Here is a 16,614-nt window from a genome sequence, read left to right as displayed (position 1 = left end):
GCCCGGGCTACCTTCCCCGGGCATCGTGGGGTGGAAATATGGAAGTTTTTTTTTTCCGGGGGGAAGACGCTCGGACGTGCCCAGGGACACTTCCACAGCCCTGGGCATGATTCCCGGGGAAGAGTGGGTGAACCATTTCAAACTGTTTTCAGTGTTTTTTTCACCTTTTGGATGCATTTCTCCGGGTGTCCAGCACGGGGCGCAGTCCCCCGGACCCGGGGGTGACCTCCCCCAGGCCCGGGCTACCTCCCCCGGGCAGCGTGGGGTGAAAATCTGGAACTTGTTTTTCCCGGGGGGGGAAGACGCTCGGACGTGCCCAGGGACACTTCCACAGCCCTGGGCATGAATCCCGGGCTCGAGTGGGTGAGGAATTTCAAAGTATTGTCAAAGTATTTTTTGCACCTTTTGGACGCAATTCCCCGGGCGACCAGCGGGGGGCGCAGTTCCCCGGACCCGGGGATGGACTCCCCCGGGCCCGGGCTACCTTCCCCGGGCATCGTGGGGTGGAAATATGGAACTTTTTTTTTTCCGGGGGGAAGACGCTCGGACGTGCCCAGGGACACTTCCACAGCCCTGGGCATGAATCCCGGGGAAGAGTGGGTGAACCATTTCAAACTGTTTTCAGTGTTTTTTTCTCCTTTTGGATGCATTTCTCCGGGTGTCCAGCACGGGGCGCAGTCCCCCGGACCCGGGGGTGACCTCCCCCAGGCCCGGGCTACCTCCCCCGGGCAGCGTGGGGTGAAAATCTGGAACTTGTTTTTCCCGGGGGGGGAAGACGCTCGGACGTGCCCAGGGACACTTCCACAGCCCTGGGCATGAATCCCGGGCTCGAGTGGGTAAGGAATTTCAAAGTATTTTCAAAGTATTTTTTTCACCTTTTGGACGCAATTCCCCGGGCGACCAGCGGGGGGCGCAGTTCCCCGGACCCGGGGGTGGCCTCCCCCGGGCCTGGGCTACCTTCCCCGGGCATCGTGGGGTGGAAATATGGAAGTTTTTTTTCCCGGGGGGAAGACGCTCGGACGTGCCCAGGGACACTTCCACAGCCCCGGGCATGAATCCCGGGGAAGAGTGGGAGAACGATTGAAACTATTTTCAAAGTGTTTTTTTCACCTTTTGCATGCATTTCCCCGGTTGTCCTGCGGGGGGCGCATTGCCCCGGACCCGTGGGTGACCTCCCGCGGGCCCGGGCTACCTTCCCCAGGCATCGTGGGGTGGAAATATGGAACTTTTTTTTTCAGGGGGGGAAGACGCTCGGACGTGCCCAGGGACACTTCCACAGACCCGGGCATGAATCCCGGGGAAGAGTGGGCGAACGATTTCAAACTATTTTCAAAGTATTTTTTGCACCTTTTGGACGCAATTCCCCGGGCGACCAGCGGGGGGCGCAGTTCCCCGGACCCGGGGATGGACTCCCCCGGGCCCGGGCTACCTTCCCCGGGCATCGTGGGGTGGAAATATGGAACTTTTTTTTTCCGGGGGGAAGACGCTCGGACGTGCCCAGGGACACTTCCACAGCCCTGGGCATGAATCCCGGGGAAGAGTGGGTGAACCATTTCAAACTGTTTTCAGTGTTTTTTTCTCCTTTTGGATGCATTTCTCCGGGTGTCCAGCACGGGGCGCAGTCCCCCGGACCCGGGGGTGACCTCCCCCAGGCCCGGGCTACCTCCCCCGGGCAGCGTGGGGTGAAAATCTGGAACTTGTTTTTCCCGGGGGGGGAAGACGCTCGGACGTGCCCAGGGACACTTCCACAGCCCTGGGCATGAATCCCGGGCTCGAGTGGGTAAGGAATTTCAAAGTATTTTCAAAGTATTTTTTTCACCTTTTGGACGCAATTCCCCGGGCGACCAGCGGGGGGCGCAGTTCCCCGGACCCGGGGGTGGCCTCCCCCGGGCCTGGGCTACCTTCCCCGGGCATCGTGGGGTGGAAATATGGAAGTTTTTTTTCCCGGGGGGAAGACGCTCGGACGTGCCCAGGGACACTTCCACAGCCCCGGGCATGAATCCCGGGGAAGAGTGGGAGAACGATTGAAACTATTTTCAAAGTGTTTTTTTCACCTTTTGCATGCATTTCCCCGGTTGTCCTGCGGGGGGCGCATTGCCCCGGACCCGTGGGTGACCTCCCGCGGGCCCGGGCTACCTTCCCCAGGCATCGTGGGGTGGAAATATGGAACTTTTTTTTTCAGGGGGGGAAGACGCTCGGACGTGCCCAGGGACACTTCCACAGACCCGGGCATGAATCCCGGGGAAGAGTGGGCGAACGATTTCAAACTATTTTCAAAGTATTTTTTGCACCTTTTGGACGCAATTCCCCGGGCGACCAGCGGGGGGCGCAGTTCCCCGGACCCGGGGATGGACTCCCCCGGGCCCGGGCTACCTTCCCCGGGCATCGTGGGGTGGAAATATGGAACTTTTTTTTTTCCGGGGGGAAGACGCTCGGACGTGCCCAGGGACACTTCCACAGCCCTGGGCATGAATCCCGGGGAAGAGTGGGTGAACCATTTCAAACTGTTTTCAGTGTTTTTTTCTCCTTTTGGATGCATTTCTCCGGGTGTCCAGCACGGGGCGCAGTCCCCCGGACCCGGGGGTGACCTCCCCCAGGCCCGGGCTACCTCCCCCGGGCAGCGTGGGGTGAAAATCTGGAACTTGTTTTTCCCGGGGGGGGAAGACGCTCGGACGTGCCCAGGGACACTTCCACAGCCCTGGGCATGAATCCCGGGCTCGAGTGGGTAAGGAATTTCAAAGTATTTTCAAAGTATTTTTTTCACCTTTTGGACGCAATTCCCCGGGCGACCAGCGGGGGGCGCAGTTCCCCGGACCCGGGGGTGGCCTCCCCCGGGCCTGGGCTACCTTCCCCGGGCATCGTGGGGTGGAAATATGGAAGTTTTTTTTCCCGGGGGGAAGACGCTCGGACGTGCCCAGGGACACTTCCACAGCCCCGGGCATGAATCCCGGGGAAGAGTGGGAGAACGATTGAAACTATTTTCAAAGTGTTTTTTTCACCTTTTGCATGCATTTCCCCGGTTGTCCTGCGGGGGGCGCATTGCCCCGGACCCGTGGGTGACCTCCCGCGGGCCCGGGCTACCTTCCCCAGGCATCGTGGGGTGGAAATATGGAACTTTTTTTTTCAGGGGGGGAAGACGCTCGGACGTGCCCAGGGACACTTCCACAGACCCGGGCATGAATCCCGGGGAAGAGTGGGCGAACGATTTCAAACTATTTTCAAAGTATTTTTTGCACCTTTTGGACGCAATTCCCCGGGCGACCAGCGGGGGGCGCAGTTCCCCGGACCCGGGGATGGACTCCCCCGGGCCCGGGCTACCTTCCCCGGGCATCGTGGGGTGGAAATATGGAACTTTTTTTTTTCCGGGGGGAAGACGCTCGGACGTGCCCAGGGACACTTCCACAGCCCTGGGCATGAATCCCGGGGAAGAGTGGGTGAACCATTTCAAACTGTTTTCAGTGTTTTTTTCTCCTTTTGGATGCATTTCTCCGGGTGTCCAGCACGGGGCGCAGTCCCCCGGACCCGGGGGTGACCTCCCCCAGGCCCGGGCTACCTCCCCCGGGCAGCGTGGGGTGAAAATCTGGAACTTGTTTTTCCCGGGGGGGGAAGACGCTCGGACGTGCCCAGGGACACTTCCACAGCCCTGGGCATGAATCCCGGGCTCGAGTGGGTGAGGAATTTCAAAGTATTGTCAAAGTATTTTTTGCACCTTTTGGACGCAATTCCCCGGGCGACCAGCGGGGGGCGCAGTTCCCCGGACCCGGGGATGGACTCCCCCGGGCCCGGGCTACCTTCCCCGGGCATCGTGGGGTGGAAATATGGAACTTTTTTTTTTCCGGGGGGAAGACGCTCGGACGTGCCCAGGGACACTTCCACAGCCCTGGGCATGAATCCCGGGGAAGAGTGGGTGAACCATTTCAAACTGTTTTCAGTGTTTTTTTCTCCTTTTGGATGCATTTCTCCGGGTGTCCAGCACGGGGCGCAGTCCCCCGGACCCGGGGGTGACCTCCCCCAGGCCCGGGCTACCTCCCCCGGGCAGCGTGGGGTGAAAATCTGGAACTTGTTTTTCCCGGGGGGGGAAGACGCTCGGACGTGCCCAGGGACACTTCCACAGCCCTGGGCATGAATCCCGGGCTCGAGTGGGTAAGGAATTTCAAAGTATTTTCAAAGTATTTTTTTCACCTTTTGGACGCAATTCCCCGGGCGACCAGCGGGGGGCGCAGTTCCCCGGACCCGGGGGTGGCCTCCCCCGGGCCTGGGCTACCTTCCCCGGGCATCGTGGGGTGGAAATATGGAAGTTTTTTTTCCCGGGGGGAAGACGCTCGGACGTGCCCAGGGACACTTCCACAGCCCCGGGCATGAATCCCGGGGAAGAGTGGGAGAACGATTGAAACTATTTTCAAAGTGTTTTTTTCACCTTTTGCATGCATTTCCCCGGTTGTCCTGCGGGGGGCGCATTGCCCCGGACCCGTGGGTGACCTCCCGCGGGCCCGGGCTACCTTCCCCAGGCATCGTGGGGTGGAAATATGGAACTTTTTTTTTCAGGGGGGGAAGACGCTCGGACGTGCCCAGGGACACTTCCACAGACCCGGGCATGAATCCCGGGGAAGAGTGGGCGAACGATTTCAAACTATTTTCAAAGTATTTTTTGCACCTTTTGGACGCAATTCCCCGGGCGACCAGCGGGGGGCGCAGTTCCCCGGACCCGGGGATGGACTCCCCCGGGCCCGGGCTACCTTCCCCGGGCATCGTGGGGTGGAAATATGGAACTTTTTTTTTTCCGGGGGGAAGACGCTCGGACGTGCCCAGGGACACTTCCACAGCCCTGGGCATGAATCCCGGGGAAGAGTGGGTGAACCATTTCAAACTGTTTTCAGTGTTTTTTTCTCCTTTTGGATGCATTTCTCCGGGTGTCCAGCACGGGGCGCAGTCCCCCGGACCCGGGGGTGACCTCCCCCAGGCCCGGGCTACCTCCCCCGGGCAGCGTGGGGTGAAAATCTGGAACTTGTTTTTCCCGGGGGGGGAAGACGCTCGGACGTGCCCAGGGACACTTCCACAGCCCTGGGCATGAATCCCGGGCTCGAGTGGGTAAGGAATTTCAAAGTATTTTCAAAGTATTTTTTTCACCTTTTGGACGCAATTCCCCGGGCGACCAGCGGGGGGCGCAGTTCCCCGGACCCGGGGGTGGCCTCCCCCGGGCCTGGGCTACCTTCCCCGGGCATCGTGGGGTGGAAATATGGAAGTTTTTTTTCCCGGGGGGAAGACGCTCGGACGTGCCCAGGGACACTTCCACAGCCCCGGGCATGAATCCCGGGGAAGAGTGGGAGAACGATTGAAACTATTTTCAAAGTGTTTTTTTCACCTTTTGCATGCATTTCCCCGGTTGTCCTGCGGGGGGCGCATTGCCCCGGACCCGTGGGTGACCTCCCGCGGGCCCGGGCTACCTTCCCCAGGCATCGTGGGGTGGAAATATGGAACTTTTTTTTTCAGGGGGGGAAGACGCTCGGACGTGCCCAGGGACACTTCCACAGACCCGGGCATGAATCCCGGGGAAGAGTGGGCGAACGATTTCAAACTATTTTCAAAGTATTTTTTGCACCTTTTGGACGCAATTCCCCGGGCGACCAGCGGGGGGCGCAGTTCCCCGGACCCGGGGATGGACTCCCCCGGGCCCGGGCTACCTTCCCCGGGCATCGTGGGGTGGAAATATGGAACTTTTTTTTTTCCGGGGGGAAGACGCTCGGACGTGCCCAGGGACACTTCCACAGCCCTGGGCATGAATCCCGGGGAAGAGTGGGTGAACCATTTCAAACTGTTTTCAGTGTTTTTTTCTCCTTTTGGATGCATTTCTCCGGGTGTCCAGCACGGGGCGCAGTCCCCCGGACCCGGGGGTGACCTCCCCCAGGCCCGGGCTACCTCCCCCGGGCAGCGTGGGGTGAAAATCTGGAACTTGTTTTTCCCGGGGGGGGAAGACGCTCGGACGTGCCCAGGGACACTTCCACAGCCCTGGGCATGAATCCCGGGCTCGAGTGGGTAAGGAATTTCAAAGTATTTTCAAAGTATTTTTTTCACCTTTTGGACGCAATTCCCCGGGCGACCAGCGGGGGGCGCAGTTCCCCGGACCCGGGGGTGGCCTCCCCCGGGCCTGGGCTACCTTCCCCGGGCATCGTGGGGTGGAAATATGGAAGTTTTTTTTCCCGGGGGGAAGACGCTCGGACGTGCCCAGGGACACTTCCACAGCCCCGGGCATGAATCCCGGGGAAGAGTGGGAGAACGATTGAAACTATTTTCAAAGTGTTTTTTTCACCTTTTGCATGCATTTCCCCGGTTGTCCTGCGGGGGGCGCATTGCCCCGGACCCGTGGGTGACCTCCCGCGGGCCCGGGCTACCTTCCCCAGGCATCGTGGGGTGGAAATATGGAACTTTTTTTTTCAGGGGGGGAAGACGCTCGGACGTGCCCAGGGACACTTCCACAGACCCGGGCATGAATCCCGGGGAAGAGTGGGCGAACGATTTCAAACTATTTTCAAAGTATTTTTTGCACCTTTTGGACGCAATTCCCCGGGCGACCAGCGGGGGGCGCAGTTCCCCGGACCCGGGGATGGACTCCCCCGGGCCCGGGCTACCTTCCCCGGGCATCGTGGGGTGGAAATATGGAACTTTTTTTTTTCCGGGGGGAAGACGCTCGGACGTGCCCAGGGACACTTCCACAGCCCTGGGCATGAATCCCGGGGAAGAGTGGGTGAACCATTTCAAACTGTTTTCAGTGTTTTTTTCTCCTTTTGGATGCATTTCTCCGGGTGTCCAGCACGGGGCGCAGTCCCCCGGACCCGGGGGTGACCTCCCCCAGGCCCGGGCTACCTCCCCCGGGCAGCGTGGGGTGAAAATCTGGAACTTGTTTTTCCCGGGGGGGGGAAGACGCTCGGACGTGCCCAGGGACACTTCCACAGCCCTGGGCATGAATCCCGGGCTCGAGTGGGTAAGGAATTTCAAAGTATTTTCAAAGTATTTTTTTCACCTTTTGGACGCAATTCCCCGGGCGACCAGCGGGGGGCGCAGTTCCCCGGACCCGGGGGTGGCCTCCCCCGGGCCTGGGCTACCTTCCCCGGGCATCGTGGGGTGGAAATATGGAAGTTTTTTTTCCCGGGGGGAAGACGCTCGGACGTGCCCAGGGACACTTCCACAGCCCCGGGCATGAATCCCGGGGAAGAGTGGGAGAACGATTGAAACTATTTTCAAAGTGTTTTTTTCACCTTTTGCATGCATTTCCCCGGTTGTCCTGCGGGGGGCGCATTGCCCCGGACCCGTGGGTGACCTCCCGCGGGCCCGGGCTACCTTCCCCAGGCATCGTGGGGTGGAAATATGGAACTTTTTTTTTCAGGGGGGGAAGACGCTCGGACGTGCCCAGGGACACTTCCACAGACCCGGGCATGAATCCCGGGGAAGAGTGGGCGAACGATTTCAAACTATTTTCAAAGTATTTTTTGCACCTTTTGGACGCAATTCCCCGGGCGACCAGCGGGGGGCGCAGTTCCCCGGACCCGGGGATGGACTCCCCCGGGCCCGGGCTACCTTCCCCGGGCATCGTGGGGTGGAAATATGGAACTTTTTTTTTTCCGGGGGGAAGACGCTCGGACGTGCCCAGGGACACTTCCACAGCCCTGGGCATGAATCCCGGGGAAGAGTGGGTGAACCATTTCAAACTGTTTTCAGTGTTTTTTTCTCCTTTTGGATGCATTTCTCCGGGTGTCCAGCACGGGGCGCAGTCCCCCGGACCCGGGGGTGACCTCCCCCAGGCCCGGGCTACCTCCCCCGGGCAGCGTGGGGTGAAAATCTGGAACTTGTTTTTCCCGGGGGGGGAAGACGCTCGGACGTGCCCAGGGACACTTCCACAGCCCTGGGCATGAATCCCGGGCTCGAGTGGGTAAGGAATTTCAAAGTATTTTCAAAGTATTTTTTTCACCTTTTGGACGCAATTCCCCGGGCGACCAGCGGGGGGCGCAGTTCCCCGGACCCGGGGGTGGCCTCCCCCGGGCCTGGGCTACCTTCCCCGGGCATCGTGGGGTGGAAATATGGAAGTTTTTTTTCCCGGGGGGAAGACGCTCGGACGTGCCCAGGGACACTTCCACAGCCCCGGGCATGAATCCCGGGGAAGAGTGGGAGAACGATTGAAACTATTTTCAAAGTGTTTTTTTCACCTTTTGCATGCATTTCCCCGGTTGTCCTGCGGGGGGCGCATTGCCCCGGACCCGTGGGTGACCTCCCGCGGGCCCGGGCTACCTTCCCCAGGCATCGTGGGGTGGAAATATGGAACTTTTTTTTTCAGGGGGGGAAGACGCTCGGACGTGCCCAGGGACACTTCCACAGACCCGGGCATGAATCCCGGGGAAGAGTGGGCGAACGATTTCAAACTATTTTCAAAGTATTTTTTGCACCTTTTGGACGCAATTCCCCGGGCGACCAGCGGGGGGCGCAGTTCCCCGGACCCGGGGATGGACTCCCCCGGGCCCGGGCTACCTTCCCCGGGCATCGTGGGGTGGAAATATGGAACTTTTTTTTTTCCGGGGGGAAGACGCTCGGACGTGCCCAGGGACACTTCCACAGCCCTGGGCATGAATCCCGGGGAAGAGTGGGTGAACCATTTCAAACTGTTTTCAGTGTTTTTTTCTCCTTTTGGATGCATTTCTCCGGGTGTCCAGCACGGGGCGCAGTCCCCCGGACCCGGGGGTGACCTCCCCCAGGCCCGGGCTACCTCCCCCGGGCAGCGTGGGGTGAAAATCTGGAACTTGTTTTTCCCGGGGGGGGAAGACGCTCGGACGTGCCCAGGGACACTTCCACAGCCCTGGGCATGAATCCCGGGCTCGAGTGGGTAAGGAATTTCAAAGTATTTTCAAAGTATTTTTTTCACCTTTTGGACGCAATTCCCCGGGCGACCAGCGGGGGGCGCAGTTCCCCGGACCCGGGGGTGGCCTCCCCCGGGCCTGGGCTACCTTCCCCGGGCATCGTGGGGTGGAAATATGGAAGTTTTTTTTCCCGGGGGGAAGACGCTCGGACGTGCCCAGGGACACTTCCACAGCCCCGGGCATGAATCCCGGGGAAGAGTGGGAGAACGATTGAAACTATTTTCAAAGTGTTTTTTTCACCTTTTGCATGCATTTCCCCGGTTGTCCTGCGGGGGGCGCATTGCCCCGGACCCGTGGGTGACCTCCCGCGGGCCCGGGCTACCTTCCCCAGGCATCGTGGGGTGGAAATATGGAACTTTTTTTTTCAGGGGGGGAAGACGCTCGGACGTGCCCAGGGACACTTCCACAGACCCGGGCATGAATCCCGGGGAAGAGTGGGCGAACGATTTCAAACTATTTTCAAAGTATTTTTTGCACCTTTTGGACGCAATTCCCCGGGCGACCAGCGGGGGGCGCAGTTCCCCGGACCCGGGGATGGACTCCCCCGGGCCCGGGCTACCTTCCCCGGGCATCGTGGGGTGGAAATATGGAACTTTTTTTTTTCCGGGGGGAAGACGCTCGGACGTGCCCAGGGACACTTCCACAGCCCTGGGCATGAATCCCGGGGAAGAGTGGGTGAACCATTTCAAACTGTTTTCAGTGTTTTTTTCTCCTTTTGGATGCATTTCTCCGGGTGTCCAGCACGGGGCGCAGTCCCCCGGACCCGGGGGTGACCTCCCCCAGGCCCGGGCTACCTCCCCCGGGCAGCGTGGGGTGAAAATCTGGAACTTGTTTTTCCCGGGGGGGGGAAGACGCTCGGACGTGCCCAGGGACACTTCCACAGCCCTGGGCATGAATCCCGGGCTCGAGTGGGTAAGGAATTTCAAAGTATTTTCAAAGTATTTTTTTCACCTTTTGGACGCAATTCCCCGGGCGACCAGCGGGGGGCGCAGTTCCCCGGACCCGGGGGTGGCCTCCCCCGGGCCTGGGCTACCTTCCCCGGGCATCGTGGGGTGGAAATATGGAAGTTTTTTTTCCCGGGGGGAAGACGCTCGGACGTGCCCAGGGACACTTCCACAGCCCCGGGCATGAATCCCGGGGAAGAGTGGGAGAACGATTGAAACTATTTTCAAAGTGTTTTTTTCACCTTTTGCATGCATTTCCCCGGTTGTCCTGCGGGGGGCGCATTGCCCCGGACCCGTGGGTGACCTCCCGCGGGCCCGGGCTACCTTCCCCAGGCATCGTGGGGTGGAAATATGGAACTTTTTTTTTCAGGGGGGGAAGACGCTCGGACGTGCCCAGGGACACTTCCACAGACCCGGGCATGAATCCCGGGGAAGAGTGGGCGAACGATTTCAAACTATTTTCAAAGTATTTTTTGCACCTTTTGGACGCAATTCCCCGGTCGACCAGCGGGGGGCGCAGTTCCCCGGACCCGGGGATGGACTCCCCCGGGCCCGGGCTACCTTCCCCGGGCATCGTGGGGTGGAAATATGGAACTTTTTTTTTTCCGGGGGGAAGACGCTCGGACGTGCCCAGGGACACTTCCACAGCCCTGGGCATGAATCCCGGGGAAGAGTGGGTGAACCATTTCAAACTGTTTTCAGTGTTTTTTTCTCCTTTTGGATGCATTTCTCCGGGTGTCCAGCACGGGGCGCAGTCCCCCGGACCCGGGGGTGACCTCCCCCAGGCCCGGGCTACCTCCCCCGGGCAGCGTGGGGTGAAAATCTGGAACTTGTTTTTCCCGGGGGGGGGAAGACGCTCGGACGTGCCCAGGGACACTTCCACAGCCCTGGGCATGAATCCCGGGCTCGAGTGGGTAAGGAATTTCAAAGTATTTTCAAAGTATTTTTTTCACCTTTTGGACGCAATTCCCCGGGCGACCAGCGGGGGGCGCAGTTCCCCGGACCCGGGGGTGGCCTCCCCCGGGCCTGGGCTACCTTCCCCGGGCATCGTGGGGTGGAAATATGGAAGTTTTTTTTCCCGGGGGGAAGACGCTCGGACGTGCCCAGGGACACTTCCACAGCCCCGGGCATGAATCCCGGGGAAGAGTGGGAGAACGATTGAAACTATTTTCAAAGTGTTTTTTTCACCTTTTGCATGCATTTCCCCGGTTGTCCTGCGGGGGGCGCATTGCCCCGGACCCGTGGGTGACCTCCCGCGGGCCCGGGCTACCTTCCCCAGGCATCGTGGGGTGGAAATATGGAACTTTTTTTTTCAGGGGGGGAAGACGCTCGGACGTGCCCAGGGACACTTCCACAGACCCGGGCATGAATCCCGGGGAAGAGTGGGCGAACGATTTCAAACTATTTTCAAAGTATTTTTTGCACCTTTTGGACGCAATTCCCCGGGCGACCAGCGGGGGGCGCAGTTCCCCGGACCCGGGGATGGACTCCCCCGGGCCCGGGCTACCTTCCCCGGGCATCGTGGGGTGGAAATATGGAACTTTTTTTTTTCCGGGGGGAAGACGCTCGGACGTGCCCAGGGACACTTCCACAGCCCTGGGCATGAATCCCGGGGAAGAGTGGGTGAACCATTTCAAACTGTTTTCAGTGTTTTTTTCTCCTTTTGGATGCATTTCTCCGGGTGTCCAGCACGGGGCGCAGTCCCCCGGACCCGGGGGTGACCTCCCCCAGGCCCGGGCTACCTCCCCCGGGCAGCGTGGGGTGAAAATCTGGAACTTGTTTTTCCCGGGGGGGGGAAGACGCTCGGACGTGCCCAGGGACACTTCCACAGCCCTGGGCATGAATCCCGGGCTCGAGTGGGTAAGGAATTTCAAAGTATTTTCAAAGTATTTTTTTCACCTTTTGGACGCAATTCCCCGGGCGACCAGCGGGGGGCGCAGTTCCCCGGACCCGGGGGTGGCCTCCCCCGGGCCTGGGCTACCTTCCCCGGGCATCGTGGGGTGGAAATATGGAAGTTTTTTTTCCCGGGGGGAAGACGCTCGGACGTGCCCAGGGACACTTCCACAGCCCCGGGCATGAATCCCGGGGAAGAGTGGGAGAACGATTGAAACTATTTTCAAAGTGTTTTTTTCACCTTTTGCATGCATTTCCCCGGTTGTCCTGCGGGGGGCGCATTGCCCCGGACCCGTGGATGACCTCCCGCGGGCCCGGGCTACCTTCCCCAGGCATCGTGGGGTGGAAATATGGAACTTTTTTTTTCAGGGGGGGAAGACGCTCGGACGTGCCCAGGGACACTTCCACAGACCCGGGCATGAATCCCGGGGAAGAGTGGGCGAACGATTTCAAACTATTTTCAAAGTATTTTTTGCACCTTTTGGACGCAATTCCCCGGGCGACCAGCGGGGGGCGCAGTTCCCCGGACCCGGGGATGGACTCCCCCGGGCCCGGGCTACCTTCCCCGGGCATCGTGGGGTGGAAATATGGAACTTTTTTTTTTCCGGGGGGAAGACGCTCGGACGTGCCCAGGGACACTTCCACAGCCCTGGGCATGAATCCCGGGGAAGAGTGGGTGAACCATTTCAAACTGTTTTCAGTGTTTTTTTCTCCTTTTGGATGCATTTCTCCGGGTGTCCAGCACGGGGCGCAGTCCCCCGGACCCGGGGGTGACCTCCCCCAGGCCCGGGCTACCTCCCCCGGGCAGCGTGGGGTGAAAATCTGGAACTTGTTTTTCCCGGGGGGGGGAAGACGCTCGGACGTGCCCAGGGACACTTCCACAGCCCTGGGCATGAATCCCGGGCTCGAGTGGGTAAGGAATTTCAAAGTATTTTCAAAGTATTTTTTTCACCTTTTGGACGCAATTCCCCGGGCGACCAGCGGGGGGCGCAGTTCCCCGGACCCGGGGGTGGCCTCCCCCGGGCCTGGGCTACCTTCCCCGGGCATCGTGGGGTGGAAATATGGAAGTTTTTTTTCCCGGGGGGAAGACGCTCGGACGTGCCCAGGGACACTTCCACAGCCCCGGGCATGAATCCCGGGGAAGAGTGGGAGAACGATTGAAACTATTTTCAAAGTGTTTTTTTCACCTTTTGCATGCATTTCCCCGGTTGTCCTGCGGGGGGCGCATTGCCCCGGACCCGTGGGTGACCTCCCGCGGGCCCGGGCTACCTTCCCCAGGCATCGTGGGGTGGAAATATGGAACTTTTTTTTTCAGGGGGGGAAGACGCTCGGACGTGCCCAGGGACACTTCCACAGACCCGGGCATGAATCCCGGGGAAGAGTGGGCGAACGATTTCAAACTATTTTCAAAGTATTTTTTGCACCTTTTGGACGCAATTCCCCGGGCGACCAGCGGGGGGCGCAGTTCCCCGGACCCGGGGATGGACTCCCCCGGGCCCGGGCTACCTTCCCCGGGCATCGTGGGGTGGAAATATGGAACTTTTTTTTTTCCGGGGGGAAGACGCTCGGACGTGCCCAGGGACACTTCCACAGCCCTGGGCATGAATCCCGGGGAAGAGTGGGTGAACCATTTCAAACTGTTTTCAGTGTTTTTTTCTCCTTTTGGATGCATTTCTCCGGGTGTCCAGCACGGGGCGCAGTCCCCCGGACCCGGGGGTGACCTCCCCCAGGCCCGGGCTACCTCCCCCGGGCAGCGTGGGGTGAAAATCTGGAACTTGTTTTTCCCGGGGGGGGAAGACGCTCGGACGTGCCCAGGGACACTTCCACAGCCCTGGGCATGAATCCCGGGCTCGAGTGGGTAAGGAATTTCAAAGTATTTTCAAAGTATTTTTTTCACCTTTTGGACGCAATTCCCCGGGCGACCAGCGGGGGGCGCAGTTCCCCGGACCCGGGGGTGGCCTCCCCCGGGCCTGGGCTACCTTCCCCGGGCATCGTGGGGTGGAAATATGGAAGTTTTTTTTCCCGGGGGGAAGACGCTCGGACGTGCCCAGGGACACTTCCACAGCCCCGGGCATGAATCCCGGGGAAGAGTGGGAGAACGATTGAAACTATTTTCAAAGTGTTTTTTTCACCTTTTGCATGCATTTCCCCGGTTGTCCTGCGGGGGGCGCATTGCCCCGGACCCGTGGGTGACCTCCCGCGGGCCCGGGCTACCTTCCCCAGGCATCGTGGGGTGGAAATATGGAACTTTTTTTTTCAGGGGGGGAAGACGCTCGGACGTGCCCAGGGACACTTCCACAGACCCGGGCATGAATCCCGGGGAAGAGTGGGCGAACGATTTCAAACTATTTTCAAAGTATTTTTTGCACCTTTTGGACGCAATTCCCCGGGCGAACAGTGGGAGGCGCAGTTCCCCGGACCCGGGGATGGACTCCCCCGGGCCCGGGCTACCTTCCCCGGGCATCGTGGGGTGGAAATATGGAACTTTTTTTTTCCGGGGGGAAGACGCTCGGACGTGCCCAGGGACACTTCCACAGCCCCGGGCATGAATCCCGGGGAAGAGTGGGTGAACCATTTCAAACTGTTTTCAGTGTTTTTTTCACCTTTTGGATGCATTTCTCCGGGTGTCCAGCACGGGGCGCAGTCCCCCGGACCCGGGGGTGACCTCCCCCAGGCCCGGGCTACCTCCCCCGGGCAGCGTGGGGTGAAAATCTGGAACTTGTTTTTCCCGGGGGGGAAGACGCTCGGACGTGCCCAGGGACACTTCCACAGCCCTGGGCATGAATCCCGGGGAAGAGTGGGCGAACGATTTCAAAGTATTTGCAAAGTATTTTTTTCACCTTTTGGACGCAATTCCCCGGGCGACCAGTGGGAGGCGCAGTTCCCCGGACCCGGGGATGGACTCCCCCGGGCCCGGGCTACCTTCCCCGGGCATCGTGGGGTGGAAATATGGAAGTTTTTTTTTCCCGGGGGGAAGACGCTCGAACTTACCCAGGGACACTTCCACAGCCCTGGGCATGAATCCCGGGGAAGAGTGGGAGAACGATTGAAGCTATTTTCAAAGTGTTTTTTCACCTTTTGGACGCAATTCCCCGGTTGTCCTGCGGGGGACGCAGTGCCCCGGACCCGGGGGTGACCTCCCCCGGGCCCGGGCTACCTTCCCTGGGTAGCGTGGGCTGGAAATCTGGAACTTTTTTTCCCCGGGGGGAAGACCTTCGAACGTGCCCAGGGACACTTCCACAGCCCTGGGCATGAATCCTGGGCTCGAGTGGGTGAGGAATTTCAAAGTATTTTCAAAGTGCTTTTTTCACCTTTCAGATGCAATTCCCCGGTCGACCAGCGGGGGGCGCCGGTCCCCGGACCCGGGGGTGGCCTCCCCCGGGCCCGGGCTACCTTCCCTGGGCAGCGTGGGGTGGAAATCTGGAAGTTTTTTTTTCCCGGGGGGTGGACGCTCGGAAGTGCCCAGGGACACTTCCACAGCCCTGGGCATGAATCCCGGGGAAGAGTGGGTGAGAAGTGTCAAAATATTTTCAAAGTGCTTTTTTCACCTTTCAGATGCAATTCCCCGGTCGACCAGCGGGGGGCGCCGGTCCCCGGACCCGGGGTTGAACTCCCCCGGGCCCCGGCTACCTTCCCCGGGCATCGTGGGGTGGGATTGTGGAAGTTTTTTTTTCCCGGGGGGTGGACGCTCGGAAGTGCCCAGGGACACTTCCACAGCCCTGGGCATGAATCCGGGGGAAGAGTGGGTGAGAAGTGTCAAAATATTTTCAAAGTGCTTTTTTCACCTTTCAGATGCAATTCCCCGGTCGACCAGCGGGGGGCGCCGGTCCCCGGACCCGGGGTTGAACTCCCCCGGGCCCCGGCTACCTTCCCCGGGCATCGTGGGGTGGAAATCTGGAAGTTTTTTTTGCCCGGGGGGGTGGACGCTCGAACGTGCCCGGGGACACTTCCACAGCCCTGGGCATGAATCCCGGGGGAAGAGTGGGTGAGAAGTGTCAAAATATTTTCAAAGTGCCTTTTTCACCTTTCAGATGCAATTCCCCGGTCGACCAGCGGGGGGCGCCGGTCCCCGGACCCGGGGTTGAACTCCCCCGGGCCCCGGCTACCTTCCCCGGGCATCGTGGGGTGGAAATCTGGAAGTTTTTTTTTCCCGGGGGGTGGACGCTCGGACGTGCCCAGGGACACTTCCACAGCCCTGGGCATGAATCCCGGGCTCGAGTGGGAGAAGCATTCCGGATCGTTTTCAGTCTTTTTTGCCTGTTTGGATGCAATTCCCCGACCGACCAGCGGGGGGCGCAGTCCCCCGGACCACGGGGCGACCTCCCCCGGGCCCGGGCTACCTTCCCCGGGGAGAGTGGTGCGGAGACGTGGGTTTTTTCCGTTTTCACCCCCTGGCTGCAGTACCTCTGGCGGCCTGCCGGGGGCGCCGCGGCGCGTGCGGCTGCCCCCGGCCCCCCGCCACCTCCCACGGCCCTGCCGGGGCTCCGGGGGGCCCCAGGGGACCGCGTGGGAGCGAGAAACCCCGGCCTGGAAGTCCTTTCTATGAGGTCGGACAGGGTGGCCCGCGGCCGGCACACAGTTCCAGGAGGTCGGATAAGAGTGGAGAAATCCGGGGTGTGTGTCGCGCGGTCTAATGCGTGCCGCTACGCGCCGGAGCACCCTTTCTGCGGATCTATAGGGAGGCATGAGGATCTGACAAAGACAGGGGGATTCTCCCGGAGCCTGTTCCCGGGCCGCGAGAAGCCCGTCTCCCCCCGGGGGACGCCCGGAGCTCGGCGGGGGCTCCCCGGGATCGCCCAGCCCGGCCTGGGCTCCAGGAGGCCGGGCCCGAACCCGCCCCCGGCCCGGCGCAGCGCCCCCCGGCGGCCGAAGTC

Source organism: Crinia signifera, unplaced genomic scaffold, assembly GCF_055691185.1.
Source record: "Crinia signifera unplaced genomic scaffold, ASM5569118v1 HAP2_SCAFFOLD_125, whole genome shotgun sequence".
Lineage (NCBI taxonomy): Eukaryota > Metazoa > Chordata > Amphibia > Anura > Myobatrachidae > Crinia > Crinia signifera.
The sequence above is the reverse complement of the archived record's forward strand: the minus strand, read 5'-3'. Positions refer to the sequence as shown.